This window comes from Diadema antillarum, unplaced genomic scaffold (assembly GCF_040938485.1).
Source record: "Diadema antillarum isolate AM-2024a unplaced genomic scaffold, OU_Dant_1.0 scf00000143, whole genome shotgun sequence".
NCBI classification, from domain to species: domain Eukaryota; kingdom Metazoa; phylum Echinodermata; class Echinoidea; order Diadematoida; family Diadematidae; genus Diadema; species Diadema antillarum.
In genome coordinates this window covers 623,626-647,559 of record NW_027271032.1, presented here as the reverse complement: position 1 = coordinate 647,559, position 23,934 = coordinate 623,626, and the positions used below count along the sequence as shown (strand labels likewise).

Genomic DNA, 23,934 nt, shown 5'->3' with positions numbered 1-23,934 from the left:
GAATAGAAGGATATGATGAGTATGTGTCAGAGCCTTCCTTTGCAAAACAATTGTACAATACCCGTGTTTGTAGATTGACATTGCAATGCCTGTTGTTATAATGGCAGGTAAATTAGTGGATCAGATGGTTTGCAGACAAACTCTGTTCAGAGCGTGCAGTCTGGCCGCGGGTGCAGTTGGTTCTGACATGCTTGTAGTTGCTCATGGGGATGGTCTCTGGCGAGTTTTTCCCGCCTCATTACCGTCGCAGCTCAAGAGGAGGAATATTGAGTTAGCCTGAATTATTAATTGTACATGGCCAATAGGTGGTAAAAGCTGCAGACTGTCTGTCGGCATGGCAACATGAGTTTACCCATGATTCTTGCCGCTCAACATGACAAGAGTCATTCTGTGTTCCTGTTGGATATATGTATATATTTTTTAAAGCACTAGATACATGAGACAAAGCAGGAAATAGTGTGCTATGTAGGACTGTGTCAAACTTTGTATCCAAGGAGATGCGAGTAAATATTGAAGCCCCTTTCTTCCCCTCGACCCAGATTCAGTCATGTAAAAGTTGTTTTGAAAAAAAGAAAAAAACACACATTGAAATTGTCATCACCAGCATGCATCCACTGTGGCTGTATCATAAGCATGTAATGTAGAGTATTGTCTACACATTATGATATGGAATTTGTTTCTTTGCCGCATAAACATCAATCTAGAATTCGGCTATGGTTTCACCATGGCCGAATTCGTCTTAGAATTGTGGGACCCACATTTTATTAGGATTGCTTAATTTTACATTGTTTTTGGATATCTCCGCCATTTCAAAACCGATTTTCATGGAATAAACCATGAATTTGTCTTGGAATTGTGTGATCTCCATACTTAATAAGTGGTTTCTGATTATCTTGCAAAAAGTTAAAATCTGAATCCCCATCTCTACCAAAGCTATACCATCCCTTTAACAGTTTTTATGACCAAATATAGGGTTACAATGTTTTAGCATGGTTTAAACTTTGCAACCTGTGATGGGGCATGATGTTGTTTTTTTTTGTGATTATTGGTAATCTGTGAAAACTACCCAAATTTGCACATCGCCGAAAATGTCCACTTGAGCTGGATTGACCCAGAGTTGGTAACCGATGCCTTGATCATCTGATTAAGGTGATAAAACCGTGACTTTTAGGATCTCAAATTTGCGTGATCTATTTCTGCTGATGAATGTGAACAGCCCTGCCATTATCTTGTCGGGGGAAATTCAGTTTGTGCGGTCGAGATGCGAGACTCCGTGCATGGATTCGTGCGTGGTCTGTTTGTGGCCGGGGAAGAACGTACAAACGTAGCCGTCTGCTGAGGTTATTGATAAATGAGCTTTCATCTACCGCAAAGGAGGTGGGGGGGGGGGGGGATTGGAAGCAGGGGGAGGCTGGGAGAGGCAGGGGTAGAGAGAGGCGGAGAGGGGTGGAAGATTCAGGCCAATCATAGACGCAGGAAGGGGATGAGTTAGATTGGGCTGGGAAGCAAGTAGATTTGCCTGTTTGTATGTTTAGTGTAGTGAGCTTGTCAACAGTGGGGTTGAAGAGCTATAAAAGAACAAGTAGTGTATTTTAGGCTGGAATTCCCTTTATAACAATAATACTTTGCATCCTCATCGTGACATTGTGATCGTAACACTTGTGACCCGTTGCTAATGGTGACAAAAAAAAAGGTGCTGATGTGAGAAATGTCTTTTATTATCATTGTGCATTCAAAATAATAATGCAGATAAAAGATCAAAAAGTGTTTTTATTGATACCACTCATACTCTTTCACAGACTCAGTTACATAATTGCTTCTGTTGGAATATAGTGCTCAGATATCTAAAAATGCCAGCATCTTTTTTTTTTTTTTACCTGCTAGCTACACCTTTCAGAAAATCAAATCAGGATTCCACTTACAACATGTCTTAGAGCTTCCAGATTGATTTTAAAATCAACAACAAAGAAACAAATGAAGAACAAACAAGTGGGTTAGTTTTGCGAGAAATTGAATTTGGAACTCAAAGGGTATTCCTTGTTGAATTAAGTGTAATGATGTACTTGACTTTCTTTAGATGTGTTTTCCATTCCTCCTTTGCTCTCTGTCCCGTATAATTTTCTGCTCTCTTTTCTTTCGCTTGTGGCGTACTTTATATCAAATTACTATTCACAAGTCGTAATTGCTGTTGACCAGGGGCCCTGTACAAGGCAAGGGGTCGCAGTGGTTGCGGCTGGTTGCGTCGCACCCGCAAGATGTTGGCCTTTCAACTGTACACTCACACCTCAAATGCTCGCACAAAGCTTTTTCGAGCATTGTTTTCTGCCCTGAGTGAATGTGATAGAAAGAAGAGGAAATGAAAAAGCAATAGTCAAGTGGTCAGCTGTCATGGAGCTTCTCTGAAAACTTTCTCGTTTTTGATAAAATATTCAAGCAGATGAAATCTGCCTGTTCCTCTTCTTGTAATTGATACCATTTGTGTTATGATTATGATAGTGATGATGATGATGATGATGATGATGATGATTGTTATTATTGTTACTATCATGATCACCCTCATTGTCATCATTTTTCATGCCACATTTTATCTATCAAGTGATTATTACTTTAATATTTGGTCAACCTCCCCCCCCCCCCCAAAAAAAAAAAAAAAAGAAAAAGAGAAGAAGTAATAACCAACTCATCATTCAACTGTAACAAGAAGTACTGTATACCCATCCATTTGTATTAAAAATTGTCTTTTTTTCATAAGAAAGAGTAACTTTAGGGAGAGAGAGTGTTTTTAAGATTTATGTTATGCAACTTGGGAGATGAGAAATCATACCCGATTTACATATCATGTGTAGTTTAAACAAGAAATACTTTGAGAATTGCACAAGTTCTTATCATAATTGTTATCATTGTTTTCGATGTCATCATTATTTCATAGTCATTATTTGAATCATCTTCATTAGCATTTTTGTTCATATTATCATCCCAGTTTTCTCCATCTTTTTTTTTCTTTTAACCTTCAGACTCGGAGGTAGAACGCTGTGCCCTGATGGAAAAAGTGTATCCGGGGCTAAGAGAGTACTGCGCTGGGAAAGGCTACGAGTTTGAGGTCATCGACCTCCACTGGGGCATCTGGGACGACAGGATACGAGACCATCGCTTCCTAGACCAGTGTGCCAACGAAATCAGAAACTGCCAAATCCTCTCTGTGGGACCCAACTTCATTGTGAGTGGTTTGAATTCAGGCCTGACTCTTCACACCCAGATATCTGAAGTCTCAATTGTCAGTAACAGAGAAAAGCATGACAGTGCTATGAAGTATACTGCTCAATATTTGCTCTGTCTTAAAGGTGTTGTCAATATTATCACCTGCATAGACAACTCAGATTACACAATGCACTTGTGAGATACAGTGACTTTTTAAAAAAAATGACAATTCTTTTATGTGTTTAATCATAATTTATGTTGATTAATTACAGTGATTTTCAAGTGGCAATATGAATTCTTCCATTAATTGGGTTTTTTTCTTTCATCAAACTTCATGAAGTTTATTTGCTAATCTTTTACTGATTTATATATCTATTTACAGATCTGAAAGTTTCATTTATCTGCATGACATTTCCTTTTTCTAAAAGAGCAGTCTTGTGCATGGTAAGGCTCTTTGGTGAATGAGTCTGCTATCTTTGATGGTAGAGTTTGTAATAATCCGATTTGAAATACACTTTATGTTTGTCAGCCTCTTATTCAAGTTCTGGAAGAACCCATCCCAGTTCTTTTGTAGGGTATCTTGGTGGGGTTTTTGTGTGTTTATATTGTTTCTTTCAAAACTGAACAGTGACAGAAAAATAAAAGTAAAATAATCTACGATAACTTGAAAAAGAAAGCAATCAATTTAGCACAAATATTGTATATTTTTTGTAAAATTAACTGACAAGTTTTGTCTAGGAAATGCATGGCATGAGGAGCACTTTATTATTGCACTATCAAAGCTAAATCATCCTTGGAATGAAGCGTTTTTTTAGAGCCAATCTGCTGTCTTTTTTCTACAACAGTCTTTCCTGAACCAGAAGTACGACCGCCTGGCTGCCCCACTCCGCATCCTGGCCTCGGCCTACGACCGCCTCCTGAAGAAGGTGGGCAGCGAGGAGGACAAGGCCTTTCTCTCCCAGTGCTACCAGCTGGACTCCAATGCCACGCCCCCGGTCTACATCTACCAGGACGGTAGCAGCAAGGGCCAGCAGAACAGGGAGAAGGTGCACACGATCCTGAGCAGCTGCTGGGGGAAGGAGGAGAAGGAGATGTACATGGCGTCGAGTAAGGAATTATACAATTTGCCAGTACCATTGATAAGCTACATCATCAAATCCCAAAAGCCATTTTTCTCCAGTTTGGTGCTGTATCTTACTGTATTGTGATTTTTTGCTCATGTTTACTGTTTCCTGAAGAGTATAAAATCCACTATCATGCAAGCCCTTTGTAGTCCATTGATGATTCTTTGTGGCCGAAGTAGGATTTTCAAATGCTTCTTTATTTCCAAATGTGAGTCAAGATTTTTCCATTGCCAAAAGATGTTAAGAGTGTAGTTCTGTTTTGTTTTGTTTTTTGCTCAGATTGCAAAACATTATGTAAATTTTTTTCTGATTTGTTAAGATTTTATGAATGTAACCAGTTCTGAATAATCTTTCTCAAATACAAAATATGTGCAGTGTCAGCCCTACTACTGATATGATCCAATATTTACTACACCATTTGACTAGTTGATGTTCCCGTAACAAGCTGGCGTTTCAAACTTAAAAAGAGACAGCATTAGAATTTTGTGTTCTTGCATTTTTTTCCTCTCTGTGGCTTTTGATAGGCTAGGATGTGGTTGAACTGAGAGAATGAGATAGTGTCATGTTTTGTTTGTTTTACACAGTGCTGGAGACGGAGATAGAGAAGGGAGTGTTCAGTCCCGAGAGCTCCAGTGAGAGCATCATCTGGGCTCACCGCATCTTTAAGGGCATCGACTGCAACGACTCCATGGCAACCAACTACCTTGACCTGGTCCAGACTGAAGCTGGAAAGGAGGTCGACAGTGAGGTAAATATTCCTCTTACCTCCCCCATCTTCCTCCTCCAGTTCCATGACATTTGCTTCTGTGACAATTGCTCCCATGAAATGGCTGCAAATGCTCGAAGCCAAACATAGATTCTACTCACAAACATAACCCCAACCCTAATCCTGATCTTCATTATCAAACTAAACCTGAAACCCAATCACAACCCTTACTGTAAGTCCTTGGAGAAAATAAGTTCGGAGCGACTGTCGCAGGAGCAAATGTCGTGTCACCCCCTCCCCCATTTCTCTTCCCACGCTCTCTCCCCCTCTCCCTTCCCCTCCCCCTCCTTCTTTAGTATTGGTTGATGTCATTGGCATTCATTTTGCTACAGTTCTTCCTTTGCTTGACTGGTAGTGTACAAGTGGTCTGAACAATCTTACGTAGAACATTATATTAACCTGCTAGTACAGTACACCACAGACATCAGGTTAAAAAAAAGATCATATGTTATACTGATTATCATCACCAGGTGGTTCCATTATTAGAATTTAAAAATAAGCTTTCCATGTAAAGGGGAAAAAAGTGTTATGAGATTAAGGTGAGAAATCAGTGTCATTTCTCTTGCGTTCTGATGACATCACTTGATCATGTGATGAAAGTTTTGTAAACTGTTCCCATGGAGATGATCGGAAGAGAGCATTTATCGGAGCACAGGAATACCAGTAATAGATTGTATCAGAATAGACCATGTGATTCCATTTAAATGTAATATGAAATGTAGTGCTGTCTGTCTTGCCCCACTCTCAAATCAGCCGTCTCCTTTTTCCACGCACATGTGACTTTATCATCACAGTGAGATATTCAGTCTAAAAAATGCCCATGATTCTCTATGGATTGTTCCGACAAAAGTATTAATTCATCTAAAAAACAGTGGTTCTATTCCCGGAATACATGTAGGTCTTGTACATATTTGTTTTATTTGAGTACTGTGGTTTTAATTCATAAGAAAACACATTCATGAATCATCACATGGAATCGTTTTACTGTTAATCATACAGCAGGTGAAATGAATGTAATGTTGTGTAAAGCCCGCCGCACACTATATGACTCACAACTATATGACCTTAAGACCATGAGACCAGGTTGTACGACTTGGCAACGCCCACTATACGATCAGACTACACAACTAGGTTTACGAACATTCTGGCTTCAGTTTATGTTACCAATGAGTATGGAAGCGCACATTGCGTGCGCTTCCATATTCTTCGCATAATGCTGTATCGTGATTGGCTGAAAGCCCTCGAACGGTCGTGGAAATTCAACATGTCAAATCTCTACCACTGGCACTAAGACCCGTCGCACGACTGGAAAATGGCGAGGCTGTTGACGTCACACTTCTGGTCTTAAAGTCGTACGACTGGTCTGATCGTATAGTGTGCGGCGGGCTTTGGTTAAGCTCAGACAGTGGGAGTGTGAATCAAGAACGATGTTAATGTGAAAGGTGGAATTCCCGATGTGTGTTATTAATTGGTTTGTGTGACGATGAAGATGAGCTGGGTCCGTCTTGAGTTACAAGGTACATATTTTGGGCACATCCTTCTCACGCCTCGGTGCCTGGGGAATTTGAAGGTATTGCACAATGACTGTGGCATCTCTTGTCATAATGAGAGTTCTTACTGTGGTCATGATAACATGTGACTCTCATTCGGTAGTATTCTGTGTCTTGGTGCACTTGGGATAGAGAACAAAACAAAAACAAAATGCATGTGTAGAGTTAACCTTTGCTTTAGTGGCGTACTTGAAAGAAGATGATTGATGCTGCTATGAAATGCACAAGTGTGATTTTCAATATTATGGTAATGATAATAATATTGATGATTTGTATTTATATAGCATATCAATGATAATCTAGAAGACTGTCTAAGCTGTTAGCAAAAGCGGCTAAACATCAGAAACAGATAAAATTCATTGTATGTTGACATATAGATAGGAACATTATGCAGATCCAAATGAGCACTTGAGTCACTGATGCCCATATATCAAACGATCCATCAATGTTAACAAGGACTATGTGGGAATTTCTTCATGAAAGGGATGGTATAGTTTTGGTTGAGATGGGGTTTGAGGTTTCCAACTTTTGTTGTGAGATAATTACAAACCTCTTATGAAATATGAATATTAACGAGCATTCAATTCTAAGAGAAATTCAAAGTTTATTGGATGAAAATTGGTTTTGAAATAGCTGAGATATCCAAAACAAAGTAAAACAAAGTGGTCCTGATAAAAGTTGGGACCCAACTTTTGTTAGAACCTCTTTGTTATTGGATATCTCAGGTGTAGACAGGAATGGAATGTAATCTGTCATTTTTTTGCAGATAACATGATTCACTGTTACTGCCAGCCTGCTTACTTTATATCACCGTGAAACGCATGATAAAGACCTCTGCAGTCGGTATATATATGGTGTTTTTAATGGCATCGTGCATTCATGAAATATCTCATGATTATTTCATGGCATACCTGAGTTTGTAAACTCTGAATTTCATGTCCACAGGAGTGCAGTATAGAATGATAGCTGTGGTTTTAAGCAGGTTAATGTTCTCAAGGAGAACTCAAGGTTTAGCTGTGCCTGCCAAACATCTTATTTATATTCGAAGCCTCTCTCATTCAAGTATGCCAGTAGATCTTTATAGTGTAGTATCATATTACCATATTCCCAGTAGATGATGGCATATTACCAATATAGCTGTGAAAGGGCCAAGGTTCTGATATACATAGCTCACCTGTACCAAGGTTTCGAGTGAGTTCATTTATTACTTTTTCCTGGTCGTCTGTGATCTGTCGTCTACTAACCTCCATTTTGTGTGCATTGTTAGTTCTTCTTCAAATTGCTGTCTGATTTTGACCAAATCTGGGGAAGTTGGGGGAGGCGAAGGGGAGATGATAAGTTTGGAGGACAGTCTTTTCTTCCCTTTACCCTACTGTAGCAATTTCCACCATACTTGACAGGAATCGTACTTAGAGATCGTTTGTGACTAAGTTAAACAAAGTTGCTTGATGGTTGTGACATGATTTTGTACAACACCATAACCAGAAGTCACAATTACTTGACATGAAATATTTGAGATACTGTAAAACAAGGAATTATCGTGTGCACTTTAATTTCGCGAATTTCGCGAGCGCCAAGATTCGCGAAATTAAAATGCACGCGAAAGTCCATGTTTACATTATATGCATTCAGATGCCAGTGGCACTTCGTGAAAATTTCATGCCACGAAAAAGGCTGTCGGCTCCAATTCGCGAAAAATTCATGCCGCGAATATATCATGTTTTACAGTAATATACTGAACTCCTTTCCCGTAATTTGATGCACAGAAAGTGATGGTTATTGGAAGGACCTTGTGTGTTTGTTTTGTTTCCCATCTGAGAAGATGGCTGGATAGCCCATATTCAGCTGCTATAGCTAGTCTTCTGTGAGGTCCAGTTATGTGTACTTTAAAGAGGGGAACCACTTCACTGGGTTATGTATGGATGACCACAAGATGGCGTTTGTTGGCATTGCGTCATAACCAACTCTTTCTGTCCATCTTTTCCCCATTCCTGTCTCAAATACCCCATCCTCCATCCAGTCCAACGAGCAGCTTGCACAGCTGACCAAGCGCCTCCACTCTAAGGTCAACGAGGGTAACTTCCTGCCCTTTGAGGTGCCCTGGGGCCCCAAGGGTCTCGACCCGGACGGGGTGTCCAGCCACGCCACGTACCTTGAGAACTTCTGCTCGCAGGTGCAGACCATCGTCCGCGAACTCATCGACCGGGCCATCGCTGAGCAGCAGGAGGACGTCAAGGCCTCAAGTAAGTAGCTTTGTGGGGTCAGAGGTCAGTGGAGAAGGTCGATAGGTCATGGTAGGTGTCAAAGGTCATAGGAGAAAGTTGTTTGCGTGTGTTCTCGCAAGCTCAGCCCGAATCGTCATCCATCAGAGCCGGAATCTGAAAGTGTTATGAATAGGAGTGATCGAAAACATGTAAACAGTTGAGCAACCTGAGGAAGTTGTTACCATTTTAGGTTGTTGACTTGTGTAAAGCAGCATCATGCACTTAGCACTATTAACAGCCATCTAAGAAGAGTGTTCATGTGGACTACTCTCTCATAATTTCTTTCTTACAATATTATGGAGTGTCACTCGTGTATCGTTTCCATTTTTAAAACAAAACCAATCAGAGAAGACTTGTCTCCCTCATTGTCTTGATTATTGAGAAGGATTACATTGTAAGCTTTATCATCGTGACATGAACAGGATGTATGTATTTATATATACTTATTAGTGTGCGTGTGTGTGTGTGTGTGTGTGTGTGTGTGTGTGTGTGTGTGTGTGTGTGTGTGTGTGTGTGTAAAGTACTCATGGGATTTCACAATAAGACCGTCAGCAAACAGTGGTTATTGCAGTTCTGTTTCCTTGAATTTTGCTCCAAGTTTCACAGATCACTTTCTTTTTGTCATATGCTATTTCTTGCCTCCCCTCTGTCTCCTGTGTATCTATCTCTATCTGTCTGTCTATCTATCTGTCTGTCTATCTATCTATCTATCTATCTATCTATCTACCTACCTATCAATCTATTTATCTATCTATCTATCTATCTACCTACCTACCTATCAATCTGTCTATCTATCTATCTATCTATCTATCTATCTATCTATCTATCTCTCTACCTATCTGTCTATCTATCTATCTGTCTATGTATCTATCTATCTCTCTATCTATCTGTCTACCTATCTATCTGTCTATCTATCTATCTATCTATCTGTCTATCTATTTATCTATCTCTACCTATCTGTCTGTCTATTTGTCTATCTATCTATCTATCTCTACCTGTCTGTCTATCTGTCTATCTGTCTATCTATCTATATATCTATCTACCTATCTATCTATCTATCTATCTATCTGTCTATCTATCTATCTATCTATCTATCTCTACCTGTCTGTCTGTCTATCTATCTATCTATCTATCTATCTATCTTTCTATCTATATATCTGTCTATCTATCTATCTATCTGTCTATCTATCTCTACCTGTCTGTCTATCTATCTATCTATCTGTCTGTCTATCTATCTATCTATCTATCTGTCTATCTATCTATCTATCTCTACTTGTCTATCTATCTATCTATCTATCTGTCTATCTATCTACCTCTTTTTCTCTGTCTATGTCGCTATGGGATCAATTATCCTCTTATGTGAAAGACATGAGCTCTATGTAGTCTGTAGCCCTTGTTTTCCGTGCCAAGTCCTTTCAGCTTGTTGAAAGCATGCTTATGACATTTATATATATTTTTTGATACTGAAATATAATACAAATGCAGTACTAACTAGAGCACACATAAATCATAGTTTGAAGTATGATTATGACAAAAAAAAGGTTTTGTGGATATCCAAGTAGGAGATTTATATGATAAAAGAAAAGATTCATTATAGTTTTTCTGAGTTTTACTTACATTCTAGAATCACTTGGAAAATAGAACAAGTGAACCCGAGATTACACAAGGTAGGGGTATAACTTAAATAGACACAAATTCTTAGTTTGTTCATGTTTAAGAACATTCTCTCTGTCTGGTTTGGAATGTCACAAACCGACAGTAAAGAGTGTGTGTGTGAGGGGGGGGGGGGGGGGGGAGTAACCAAACATCTCTGAAGATTATATTGTTTGATATGTACATTAATTGGCTGGCCACAAATAATCTCGAACAAAAAGAGAAGCTTTTGAATAAAGCAGTTTTCTTCTGATCCATGAGAGCCATCAGTAGAGCTTCCCATGTGAATTAGAGTAAAATATACCCAGAAACTTGGCAAATAGTAGTAATTTCAGCCGTAACTTTGTAGGGTAGTGCAGCTTCCTTGAAACACAGCTTGTGAGCCTGAGGACTCTCAGCCAATGGTGTCCATTCATGATGTGGCAGCAGAGTCAAGAAAGGGGGAATGTGATGATAAGTTGATGAATAAAGAAGACAGTTAATTGTTGCCCCCACTGATGCTTTATATTGAGTAGTCTCAAGGCCGCATGATACTGTTACATATCAAATAGAGTCAACCCTGTCTATAGTGGCCACCTGCTTTGTCCACCCGCTACACTAACCACTGCAGAGAAATTGTGAATTACAACCTTGCACATGGTGGCCACCTATGTCTAACACAACCAACAGCCTCCTGAATGCCTCCTTAAGTCTACTATTTCACTGTGTAAAACAATATAGCAGCCACAAACTCAGATTAAGCACCATCTATTGGCTTACTAATTAGTTGCTTCAGAGTTCCTATTGCTGCATGATAGCTGTTTGAATTTTTTTTCCGACTTTAAACTAAATTGGTTATCTTGAGTAAAAAAGAACCCAACATGATATACTTTCATGTATACATGTTTCTGAATTAAACATAATTATGTTTTCAGAGATTTGAATCGAATTTTTAAACGATGGTATTTAAAAGAAGCTAAAAAGATACAAATACATATGTGTTGTAACTTAAAGGCTAAGTCCAATGAGGAATCACTAACACTCGACCAAGAATTAGACCAGTGTTCCGCCAAACTCGTAAAGTGAAATGATCAATAAGGCGCCAAAATCTCCTCTTTCTTCTCTCCCTCCCTTCTCTCTTTCTCTTCTCTATCTATTCTCTGTCTCCTGCTTTCTGTGTGAGAAGCTGTGACATTTGCAGTGATGTATCTCATGAAGCAGCTGACAGTTGGTGTCAATTTGACCAGGATTAGTGTCAAAAGACTTGATAATTGACTGCCTTTCCAGTTGCATTCCCTTGAAGGTTCAGCTTCCTAGTGCAAACATTTGCTGACTTTTCTGCTCAGTAAATATATTTTCTATTGATGGATTAACAACTGGATATTTTGAAGCTTTGTATACATGGTTAATATATAAGTAAGTTTTGTGGATGATTTAGAACTTGTACTACAATGTTATCATTGCGTGCTTAAGCCATTCAGTGCACTCCATTAAAATGGTATGAGAATCTTAGTAGATGTAGCGTGTACACCAGTCAGCTGTATTGGTAATATCACAATGACGTTTATAAAACAAATATTATTCCTGAAAATTGCAATGATGTGGAGCATCAAAGCAGTGTGTTGGTGCAGACCAAGATTAGTGACGAGTTCTTAGCTTGACAAGTTTCCCACCCCGCCTTGTCTCACTTGTCCAGGAATCCACCGTCGCTTGCGTGCCGAGCTTGAGCACCACACCTCCCTCTGCCAGAAGCAGGTTGAAACATTCCAGGGATGTAGCGCCCTCGTGGGACAGATCAGCTCCTACCTGAGCAGCGACAGCAGCGTGCCCTTGGTCCTGCACGGGCCGCAGGGATGTGGCAAGTCGGCGCTGGCCGCCATGGGCGCAAAGACAGCGGTTCAAGCCTTGCCCAACAGCGCCTGCGTGATCAGGTTTATCGGTTCATCCCCAGAGTCGTCAACACCAAACCAAGTCTTCAGGAGCGTATGTGAGCAGATTGCCTACCTGTATGGGGAGCATATATCAATAGGAGCTAGGGTGAGTTCTTATACCAGCTTTATACCAGTAGGAATCTTTTTTATGCCTCCACCACGAGGTATCGCCGGAGGCATTATGTTTTCGGGTTGTCCGTCCTTCCGTCTGTCCGTAATGAATTTTGTGGACAGTGTAACTAAAAAACCGTTTAAGGTGTCCCAATGAGACTTGGTATGTATATGCATGAGTGGACGAAGTTGTGCCTATCAACTTTTGGGCGCACATGCTCAAGGTCCAAGGTCAAAAAGTCAAGGTCAAATGTTCAAAATTTCACCATTTCCCCCATATCTATGCAATGCCTGGAGCTTTTTTCTTGAAACTTGGTGTATACATGTAATAACAAATAAAGAGTCTCCAGAGAGAATTTTGAGTCATGAGATCAAAGGTCAAAGGTCAGAGGTCAAGTGGAAATGTTAAAATTTCACTTTTTTCTCCATATCTTGGAAATGGTTCAAGCTATCTTCATGGAACTTAGTGCATATGCATGTGCTGACTAGCAGTGATGACCTAGGGAATGTGGGGTCATGGGTCAAAGGTCAAGGTCAACTCATAATTTCACTTTTTCCCTCATATTTAAATGCAATACATGCCAGATTTTTCTTGAAACTTGATACATACATGTGGTGTATACGCTATAATTTTCGCGTACATAAATTTTCGCGAATTGCCGCTGTCACACATTTTCGCGAGTGGTTAAATTCGCGATTGAGGGACCAGAGAAAATATGAAGTGGCAAAGAAAGTGAATTTTCAACTTACTAGCAAATAAGAATGGTACTAGATATACACTGCATGAAAAAAACTCACCAAACGCTGCGAACTAGTAAGTTAGAATTCAACATTTTTGAAGTGGTTAAGTCCATCGCGCTAGATTTCTGACGAGTGGTCCCCTTGCGATAATGGATTGGCTCTCTACAGTATTCGTACAATGTAAGTAGACGTGGACGTGCGGAAACAAGCTTAGCCAGTATGGTCTGTTTGTAAAGCCATGACATGGTATACTAGTACTGAAATGTTCGTATCATCAAGGCAAGGGATTCATTTTGGAAGGTAATATTTTCGCGTGTTGTTAATTTCGCGAATAGCTCCCGACTCGCGAAATTCGCGAAAATAAAACCCCCGCGAAATATATAGCGTATACAGTATATCCAACAGAGAATTTTCTTGTCCAAAGGTCATGGTCAAAGGTCAAGTGAAAGTGCTAAATTTCATTTCTTCGTCCATATCTCGAAAGTGACTAAGTTATGATCATGAAACTTAGTACATATATATACAGATGCATGTTCTACCTGACAGTGATTCTCTTGGGAATTTTAGGGTCATAGGGTCAAAGGTCCAGGGTCAAAAGACAAGTTAAAATGCAAAAAATTTTACGATTTGATAGTAAAATTACACTTTTCTTCATACCTTGAAAGTTAATCAATGCATAGACTTATAAAAAAAGAGTAAAAAGTGAAGTAAAAATCCTCAAATCCCCAAATACCTGCGCTCATAGGCAGTATAGCTGTCCATCCATTTAATCCTAGTTCAAGGACAGTGAACTTTCAAAACATTTGTGACAAACCTGTCATTTTAATATTTTACCAATTATGTGAAACACATCACACATTGTCAATACATTGTGGTATAGACTTATTAGGAAAACCATGCATTAAGGCGGAGGCATACCAGTCGCCATAGCGACATTTCTAGTTTCTGTAATTTAATGGGGTTGACGTCACCTGTGCCTCTTCGCTTTTGCATTTGCCTTACCAAGGAACATTGTTCGAACTCGCAACAGGTGATTTTTGTTTTCAGAAGATTTGATAATGTCTTATAGCCATTGCAAATACATCACATCATGACTCACCAAACTGTTTTTCATGTCAAGAAGATATTTTGCTAATTGTAGTGTGAACATTTAGTTTCCTAATAATTGAAAGCAAGCAATTTAACATTCCTTTTGTTGCAAATCAGTTTTAGTTTGAAGGAATGGATAAATGAGAGCAAAATAAAAGTGTTATGATACTTTGAGTATGATATGTAATCATTTGTAATCAGTGATCAACAAGCATTTGTCAAATTAAGATCTCTAGGAAATTAAAAAGACAATAATGACATGATTTTTCTTGTGGGTCTGCTCAGATCATGGTGACCACAACTCTTTTTCAGATGGAAATATTACATCATGATATCAAAACTTTTGGATTTGTTCCTTGCACTTTGGCAAAATAGTTTTTTTTTTCATTACAGGAATGCCTCTCATTTTATCACATGTGATGAGTCATTTTGCCTTAAAAAAACAAAACAAAACAAAACAAAACCCCAAACTGTCTGATTGAATTTCAGGGAATCAAGAGATTGCACAAAGATCTGCCACAGCTCCTGAAGAAGGTCACCCCACAGCGACCTCTCGTTGTCATCATCGATGGGCTGGACCAGTTCAGCGATGATGAGGCCGAGGCACTCAGCGCCATCCCCAAGACCCTGGCTCCCTGCGTGAAGATGATCCTGACGACAAGAGGGAAGGACTTTGACGGTTTCACCAAGCTTCAGGTCAGTCATGCGTGTTGGCTGCTATTAGGATTGTTGGAATGGCGATGGTGACTATGGACATTAAGATGATGATATTTATGAAAATGAAGGTTAGGATGATGGTGGTGATGATGATGATGAACATGAAGGTTAGGATGATGGTGATGATGATGATGATAAAGATGAAGGTTAGGATGATAGTGATGGTGGTGATGATGATGATAATGATGATAAATATGAAGGTTAGGACGATGGTGGTGATGATGATTATGATGATGAACACGAAGGTTAGGATGATGGTGATGATGATGATGATGAACATGAAGGTTAGGATGATGGTGATGATGATGATGATAAATAGGAAGGTTAGGATGATGGTGGTGATGATGATGATGATGATGAACATGAAGGTTAGGATGATGGTGATGATGATGATGATGATGATGATAAATATGAAGGTTAGGATGATGGTGATGATGATGATGATGGTGGTGATAGATATGAAGGTTAGGATGGTGGTGGTGGTGATGATGATGATGAACATGAAGGTTAGGATGATGGTGATGATGGTGATGATGATGACTGTGGGGGTAAGGATGATGATGGTGGTGGTGATGATGATGATAATGATGAAGATGGGATGATTGTGGTGGTGATGATGATGGTGAATGTGAACATGAAGATTCAGGTGATGGTGATGATGATGGTGATGATGAAAATGATGAATAGGAACATGAAGATTGGGGTAATGGTTATGATGTGGATGATGATGATGATGATGATGATAATAAAGCACTGTTTGTGATGAAATAATTTTAGGTGATTATACAGAACTTATGTGCCAGTAGCATGCCAAATCCAACATCACATTTTTGTATTTTTATCAAAGTATGTAAATTAGTACCTATTATTTTTAGTTGAAAGTCTTCTTTTCACACTAATGACAACAGCGACAACCGGTTTAGTTGACCTCTTGTGCTAATGAAATTATCATAATCATTGTCATGGTCTATTATTAACCCATTGCCTCCGAGATTCTGTAATTCCCATTGAGTTAATACAGGGCCTGCCCGGTTCCTGGTTGTGGGTCTATACTTCTTGAGAACAAAGAGTTGTGCCGTATTCATCACTTGATAGCGAAAATAAATGAAGATCTCTTCTCTGTCTTTCTTTTCTTGTAATACAGAATCTGCTGAAGGACAGTGCGCAATTTGTAGAGATACCTCCACTAGCCAACGACGAAGCTGCCAATCTGAGCGAAACTCTGCTGAAGTCTCACCGGCGGACCCTGACGGAGGACCAGCACAGCGCCCTGCAGGACGCAGTGGCGGCTTGCCCGCTTCCGCTCTTCATAAAGCTAGCGTGCCAGGCTGCCTGCTCGTGGCACAGTTATGATGCAGTGTCTGAAACGAAGCTGAGCTCAGATGTGACGTCACTGTTTGCTATGCATCTGGAAACCCTGGAGAAGCGCTATGGCAAAGTGGCCGTTTCAAAATCTCTGTCGTATCTGACAATCGCGAGGGATGGTCTCTCCGATGCAGAAATGAACGATATACTGTCGTGCGATGAGGATGTGTTGAATGAGCTGTATGCACAGAGGACACAGGCATTGAGGAGGGTCCCCTGTTTACTCTGGGTGGCCCTGTGCCAGGAGCTTGTCCATTCTACAGGAATGCTGTGTCAATGGACGCTTACTGCGATGTTGGGGTCACTCATGCTTCAGGGAGGTAGTAACCAAGCAATATTTAACAAAGAGAAAGAAAAAGCGGAGCTACATAAGAACATCCAAGACTACTTCCAGGATCGTTGGGCCAAGGGGAAGAAGAAGCCCTATGTGGGCGAGGGAGGCATGGAGATGATCATGGACAGGTTGGTGCTCACCCAACCTGATGCTTTTGGCAAAGTGGACAACCTGAGGAGGTTCCAGGAAGTCAGCTATCATGTATTCCATTGCCGGGGAAAAGAAGTTTGCGGACAAGTATGTGTGGGACGTAGACTGGTTGGTCAAAAAACTCACGTGTTGTGATGTGTACGATGTCTTGGAGGATGTGCGGTTGGCGCAGTCGTGTGATCCCTCCAATCAGGACCTGCAGCTGATGGAAGAGTTCTTGCAAACTCTCGGCATATGCGCTGTCCTGCTCGGATCGCAGCTCTTCACACAGCTGTGTCAACGGCTGGACAAGTCTCTGGAGAAGGAGAAGAGCAAATACCCGCTCATGAGCAAACTGCTCCAGACTGCCAACAACCCCCCTCACATCAGCTTCTTTCCCTCCACACCCTGTCTCCTGAAGGTCAGAGATGCCAAGGATGAAGTCCTGGACGATGACTGTGAGAAGCCAAAGCAGAATAACCTCTCCCGACTCTACCGTGGCAAGTCAACGCCGTGGCACATGGTGTCCCATCTCTCCAGACAAGGGTGAGCTTGTGGTGTGGGATATCATCACACAAAAATCAGTCAGGACGTTGACTGGGGCTGGATAGCCCACGAGATATATGCTTCATTGATTCCCACCGCGTGGTTGTGTTGTGCAATCGTGAGCTCAAGATCTACAACCTGGACACGGGCACGCTGCAGACCAAACTCAAGGGGTTGATGAACCAGAAGATGCCATACTTCTCGCTGCATGACGAGGACCATATCGTGGCGCTGTCGCGCAACCGCATGTACGTCAACATCATCAACGTCACCAGCGGGGAGACCGAGTCCACCTTCAAGGCCGGGGAGGACCGCTTCCTCAACAGCCTACTGGTCAGTGCGAATGGTCAGCGGTGTGTGTGCGGCGATGAGACGCAGAAGCCGAGTCCGCTCCTCGTCTGGGATCTCAACGCTAGGAAGCTCATTCAGGATTTCCGCATCCCACAGCACGAGTTTGTCACCCGCATGGCGGCCATCTCCAACGATGGTCACTATGTTGTGTCAGTCATCAAGGTAAGGAACATCATACTGTACAAGTGGAAATTTTCTTGGTGTTGAAATTTTCATGCATTTCGCGCATCCAGAAGCTACCAGAAGAGTGAAAGCACATGAATGTTTTTTCTTGCCATATGTTCACGTACTCGATGTCTTGATTTCATGGAATTAAGAATATGTGAAACTCTTCTCACCCGGTAGAGTGCGAAAAATTGGTTACACAAAAATATTCGCTTTCGCAGTATGCTGGAACCAATCATTTTTAGATTTATTGCATTGTAAAATAATTGTAATCAAACATGTACATGCACGTGAGGAGGAAAGATTGACAGGTAAAATATAGAGTACTGATAAGACGGAAAGATTATGAGAAAAAATGGAGCAAAATTGAACAAAGTAATTTTGAAATAGATTTTGCTGAGACTTATTATATTTATTCCAAAGATGGCAAAAAATAAATCAAAATACTATTGATGAGATAATCTCAAATGGAGTGTATATGCTTGTAAGATCGAGGGTTTCATTTTGCTGATATAAAATATTTCTTTTTCAAGAACTAGATATATATCATTGAAACCTTGTCATGCTACCCAACTTCATGTCAGTCTGTGTAGATTTCATCTTCAGCCACTTTCTGTGACCTTGTTTGACTTTTGCTGGTCCACAGTATGCTTTTCACTTCAGAGATTTAAGTACATATTAAATTAAGTGATCTATAGGGTACACCCCAGAGTAAATGTATCTTTAATATCATATGTTGCCAGCTACACACTTAACTGTCCTTCCCTTGGACTGTTAACAAGAAACGAAGATGATGTTTTTAAAGTGTATAAAGTCAGTTTGTAATGCTCTTGTTCATGCAGACATGATGAAACTTCTGCGATGTTAAATAATTCTCTTTCCCAAATTGTGTCTATATTTGCGCTGTGGTGCTTTGTTCCTTCAGGTAAGCAAGGCAAATATATACCTGCATTGTTCTGAAATCTTTGCTGACAATGTGTTGTTTTGATTCCAAAAAACCTACCATCTCCAATCATTTACAACCCTCTGCAGGAGTTGGAAGACCCGACCCGCAACTTTGTGTTCGTCTACGACCCTTCAGAGCGGTCAGCTCTTCAAGAAGTGGAAGCCGCCGGTCAACACCACGTGTGTGGCCATCTCGTCAGAGGGCATGTGTGTGGTGAATGGCTGTGAGGATGCGTCCATCTTGGTCTGGGATCTCGCATCGGGCTCCATGAAGTAAGACATTAGCATTGTCGTGTTCTTTCACACCGGCAGTGCAAAATTGTGACATTAACTCTTTATGTGCCACGTTCGCACGTCCGCCTCAGTCAACGGCATGCCAAGTTCGCATGTTCTGCTCAAACGCACATACCTGCCCAAACTGTTCGATTAACCGCCAAATGCTACAGTGCCATTCTTGTCACATGTAGCTTGCATGTTATGTGGTAATTGACTATCAAGCGGTGTTCCCTACTGACTTTGCGAGCAAGTACTAAGGTTCAGTCACTGTTTTCTGTGCAAAAGTCATGCCTCTATAATAATGTAGCTACTGGTCATTTAAAAGAAAATAAGTCATAGATTTGTAATACAGTTTAAATCACGGCAAATCACGGCAAAGCTTGGCATTTTCTCTACAATTTTACTCATTACATGTCCAGGGTAACACAAATCTATAAAAGTTACATTGATTTGAAAAACAGAATGTTTTCCCCAAGCATGACTGTGTTGCTTTCTCAGAATATTGTTGCACACAGGGGATTTACACCATGGCACATAAAGAGTTAATAGCAAAAATTGCAGCATTTCAGTGACAGTTGCTAGTCAAATGCCTTCCTGGACATTGCTAGAATATTGGTACAGCGGGGTGCAATGTTTCTGGAGACTTGGTGTGAAGTTTGCAATGAGACGGCTTACAGTAAAAATATTGGTCACATAGCCTCCACTAAATGTTATGATCCTTTCCGACAGACACACATGAAATGTGTATCTATCTGGCCAGGCTTCTAATGACAACAGAGCTGTACTGTTACAATGTGGTAACTGGGAATCTTTTGTAGTGTGGAAATATTTATGGAATTGCTGCTAATCTAAACTATTGCAAAAATATTTACACCTAAGTATCTGAAAAGATATCACATTTGCTATGAGATCGCTTTCATCTTTGTAATTTTCTGTGTGTGTGTGAGAGTCGCAGTCCATGCATGTTAAAGATCTGGCTTCATTCATTGCAAATAGTGAGGTGCAAACCCTGTGAAATGGTCCGACTCAAATACGCATAAAGTGTGGAGATGCTGACCCCTGCATGGTCTGCCTTGGATGGCTAGCAATAGTCATCGAATAGTATCAACCAGGCACATGGTATCATTGAGAGGAAGAAGAAGTGAAATATATAAAAAAATCAAATGTTGTGGCCCATTGTATAATCAAATATATTCATTTTTTTATTTTGTTGATGGTCGTTGTGTATCTCTTCATGCCTTTTGCACCCCCCCAAAATATGTCTGTGATGTTAGCCAGTGCATGTTCCTGCCATATTGTACAGAACTGTACCCATAATGATGTAATACCCTGTATTTTGTCTACACAGACACACGTTGGAGGGGCACACCCACCCTGTGGACAAACTTTACCTGTCTGATGATGGAACGGTCTGCCTCACCTATGATTCCACTCTCCAGGACCGTACCATTCGGGCGTGGGATCTTCAGAAGGGTGAGCACATCATTCATCATTTATGTTAAACAGTCTTAGAGTTTGGCTAGCCAGCAACAACTATACACAGCAACAACAGCAAAGGTCAATGAACATAAATCTGAATGAAACACGCCTAAAAACAGGAGAAACAGACTAAAAATAGATCAATCCATTCACATAATTTTTGGATAACTTGATGAAGTCAATGTTTCGTGAATTTTGTTGTGACAGTAAAAAAAAAAAATGGCTCTCTGAATTTTGAAGCCAAAGCTGAAACTATTCAAATGAACTGAAAATGTACTAATTGAATGAGAAATGGTCTTTTTCAATCCCAACTTTTCACCCCATTCAGGTGTATGTCTGGCTGCGTTCACGCCAGACCAACCAATCAGCTGCTGCCAAATATCCGCCGACGGGACGTGTGTTGTGATCGGCCTGCCGGGACAAAACGATATCATCTCGCTCTGGATCCGTTCTAGTAGCTCTGGCTCCGCTCCGAAAGACACCGCACCGTTCGGCGACCCCAGTCGGAATGGCTCCCTCTTCAATGTGAATCCGAGCGAGGGTCAATGACCTACGTGACCATGGCGTAGTTTTGTCACTAGTTAATTTCAGTAAAAATATTCAAAGCGGCATAAATCTTGATGTGTAATATAGGGCATATGAGAGGAAATTTTGTAAGAGATGGTGGACATGTCAAGTAAGGAGATATCATAATTGGTTTAATCAAGTAAGCGTCTGTGTAACAGAGTGTATGTTTCTAGTATGAAGTGCCCACCCATGTCAAAAAACACCTCACATCTTTACTTGATGATGTAGAAAATCAGTCGCAGTTGAGGTAACACAACAGATTTTGCCCCCGCCCCCTCATCTCTTAGTGAGAATGACATCCTACTTGTATCTTCCAAGGTACTACATTACATTTGGGAGTTTTCAGTGAGATGTTTTACCACGTATGGAATTTTAAGGTGCAGTACACAAAGAAATCTGTCAACTTATAGGGCATTTGTCGTTATGGGACTCAGGAAACAGTATGACATTGTGTGGTCACTAAGCCAAGTCACCTGGCACAGTGACCTTTTTGTCTCTTTGCAGAAGAGAGCAAAGATTCAACTACAAAGTAAGCTGAGCTGCTAGAAATCACGGACAGTTTACCGAAATTTGGGAATCATGGTTTGAAAATTTGTAATGCATCACTACGTAGCAGCTGTGACAAGAACAAGAGGGAGGAAGGGGTTTGACATTTTGTACTGCTGATGAATGATAACTACTTACCTATTCTCACTTATGATGACATAAAAGAAATCTTCATTTTTGTAATAGTATTTTAAACCATTCACATTTTGAGAAGTTGAAAGGGACTGAGAATGCTGCTTAACCCCTTAAAAATGATGATAAATTTGAATTTAAAAAAAGGACTACATGTACTGTCTTCCAGTCATGTCATTCAAAATATAAATATTTTTCCGATATTGGATAACACAAGCCCAAGATACTCACCAACAGCTGGCTGGGAAGAAAGAGATGAGATAGGGGAAAGTTAAGGGCTGAGATTTGGAGGCATTCTTCTTCTGTTCCTCCTTCTTTCATTTAGAGATGGGAATGAGAGGAATGGGCGATATTTAAGTCAGGGTTTCATGATAACTTGCAAGGATCCATATTCTGAACACCCATCATTGGAAAACCATAACAGGGTGGTATATTAAAGTCTATCAGGGCTATGGAGAAAGCCAGTCACAGAGGTTTTTCTTGGAAGGTCTGAATGGAGAAGGTTATCACTGGAGAAGGCAAAACAGTAGAATCCTTTTATTTGCAGGGTATGAACTGAGAAATAGTTGTACATATTTTGTGTTGTGGCATTGGTATAATGTGCTGTGTATGCTTACTCTTTGTAACTAATATTGTATATATTGTCTCGTACGCGCGCGTGTGTGTGTGTGTAAGCCGCTATTGTGCTGCATCCGAATACTTCTACCTTTTTTTTTTTTAAGAGATGAATAAATCACAAAAACATGTTTTTACCATCCCCTGTCCCCTTTCCTAGTGATGTGAGTATCAGAGGCTGCAATAAGATAAAAATATAGAGGGTAAGTGTTGATGTTGTTGTAGCCTTTCTGTCCTGTTATGCAACCTCCAATAGAGACAAAGGTCATGGAGCTTTTGTAGGAATGTTCTGGTCAGTTCCGGTATGACACACGTCATTCCTGAGGTTGAGTGCTTCCATAGCAATGTGTGTCAAACCACATCCCCGATTGTGAAGAGGGGTGGGTGCAGGCTTGGGTAACTCCATCTGAACTCTTCTCCTTCATGTGGTCTGTACTGCCAGCAAATTCTCTCCCCTGCCCTGACCCCCCCCCCCCCCCCCCCATCCACTACCCCACCCCCTCCATCCCCCCTCACCTCCTACCTTTTCCTTGATAGTGAAATGGGTAATATTTTGCACAAGACGTTTACATTGATCATGTTGTAAGACCAAGGCCCCGTTTTATCAAAAGATAAAATCAATTTTAACTTTCCTTACCACACCGGATGCCATAGACAAATCAACTATATAATCAATTTTAACTTTTCATAAAACAGGTCTCAAGTCACAGGTATGGTTTACATACATGAAAGTATATGTGTAGGCCTGCTTACAGTATACGCCATATTTATTTTTGCAAATTCTGCACGTCAGGTGCTAGTCACAGATTTAACAACATGCGAAAATATTAACTCTGACCCTGACATGAACGCGACGTGCATGCATACATTCCTCGGAATTTCAGGACTCGTGAACCTGTCTGGAAGCCCCGATTCGCGAAGAAATTAGACTGGATAAATATTTATGAGGCATATGCGGTACATGGTGCCGTTATTACATAAGACAGTTTGGGAAGAGGAATCTTTCCATATCCCTGCAGGTAGATATTCAGTCGTTTGAGTTGTGAGATGCTAATGTTACAGGGTCTTGCAGTATGGGAGATACAGTCTGACCTCGATTATCCAACCATTTCTTATCTAGACTTCTCTTTTCATGTTAACTTAATCAAACAGGATAGATGAAAAAAGAAAAGTGATTTCAAACTCCAATAAAAACTCCTATAAGACTCACACGATTCACCTATGATATTTCCAGTGGAAGCATGCTGTGAATTTTACATTCCCAACAGAAACATGCTATTAATTTTACATTAAAATGTTTCAATTTCTGTAAAAAAGAAAAGTGACTAAAATTTCAAGGAGGCTCTACCAAAGACTATACT

General features: G+C 40.5%; 1 pseudogene; it reads left to right on the top strand.

Moving 5' to 3' along the window:
• LOC139721476 (NACHT domain- and WD repeat-containing protein 1-like) overlaps positions 1–22,963 on the top strand; it is a 121,917-nt pseudogene extending 98,954 nt beyond the window's left edge.
• Positions 22,964–23,934: the final 971 nt, after the last annotated feature.